Genomic DNA, 1,765 nt, shown 5'->3' on the forward strand with positions numbered 1-1,765 from the left:
TCTGCAACCTCTTATTTCTAAGTTATGTTGAGTCTAGAAGCAACAATCAATCACTACAAATGATGCATTTTGTTGTGAAATGTAGCTGTAGCTACATGCTAGGCTAGGAAGCTAGTTCCAAGATGTAATTTATATGGCTTTAAATTCAACTTAATAAAAAGCTATTAGCATGATTGAGGAGCCATCGCTTGCCATCTGTACCTGATGTTGACTGCACTTTGGTTAATACTGACACAAAAGTGGAGTTGGACTGATTGAGCCATCCTGATTGTTAAATAAAAAGCCTTAATGGTTCATGAACCTGCCCCATATTAAATACAGAGTTGTGATTGGTCTGACCTAATTCAGCCCAGATGGACATCTGTCCAACTGGGAGAGTAAACCATATTGACCACTGCAAACAAGCATTAGCTAGCAGTTGTGCAGGGTTCCTAATCTGTTTACAGTTGACAGGACTTGTATCAGTGTTGCTGGTTGGTGTAATGTCACACTAAAGATTTTCTTGGACAAGAATAGAACTTCATGTTCTGAGTTAAACTGGGCATTTCCCAGTATGATATACCAATATTACTGCTGTTAAATAAACCTATACCTGTTCCCAGATTGTGTGCAGAACTATATATATCCATGTACTGTATGCTATAACATAACATGTCCTATATGTGCATGGAACTGTCAAATCCAAACCTTTTAATTTGGGAAGCATGTCTTGTAAGGTCACAGTTACAACCACCTTCTAACTTAGTCAATGAAAAATGTGAGTGGTTAACTTGAATCTGTAATATACAAACAGCATCCGCTGATTTACAGTTGGCTCTTTGTGGGAGGCAGCTTGAAGATGGAGGGGATGGGCGTATGCAAAGAAAACCATATTTCCAATGACATGCAACAAGCCACACTCCAAATACATGCAGTGAGTGAGCCCAGTGATCATGGTTTCCCAAGAAACCCACTTCTACTAAACCTTCAGCATCAAACTGTTTGAAGGCCAGGTCCTCTCTGGTCTGAGCAGCCACATGTGTCTTTACAAACATCTGCAGATTCCCCCTGATGAGACCAAAGACTCTGCTGTGTGCTTCCCATGGGAAAGACGGCAGAGATCGAGATGAAACAACATTCAAGCCAAACAAGATCCTCGCTATGTGTGCCTCACTACTCTGAGGGGATCTGCTGGACTCACAGGGAGGTACACAAAGATGCACGCTCTTAATTGAAGGATATTAATACAACATTTAAAAGATGTGATGCACAAAGTTTTACTATGAATTGGTAAGCTGATGTCTATAAATCCTCAAAAGCACGATTCTTTTTGATGATCATAAAAGTCATTTTTACACTAATTATCTGAAGACCCCTAACACTGATTTTAATGGATTTTATACTGATTTCTTCTTAATTGTATTATTCTCTTACTCTTGATATAATATATTGTTATTGCATTATTATCTAAATCATTGTAGGTTAAACCAAACTTTAATGTGGCTAGGTTTGTGAGGTTCTTTTTTTTGCCCTATCAGCATTAAACCTGGATTCTTATCTATGATGTTCATTTCATGAAAAACAAAACAGAAATTATTGATTTTGTGTGAAAACACGTGTGAAAGGATGCAGACTCAAACAGTCTGTGGCCTTCACAAGCTAAAGAATCATTTACCAACATGGCTGAGTCCTCCTAATGTCACAGACCCGTTCTGACCCTTATTGCGTGCTGTCCACAAACACCTTTGAAGTAGCCCAAGAACACAGTAAAATTCAAATAATCTGC

Source organism: Labrus mixtus, chromosome 16 (genome assembly GCF_963584025.1).
Source record: "Labrus mixtus chromosome 16, fLabMix1.1, whole genome shotgun sequence".
Lineage (NCBI taxonomy): Eukaryota > Metazoa > Chordata > Actinopteri > Labriformes > Labridae > Labrus > Labrus mixtus.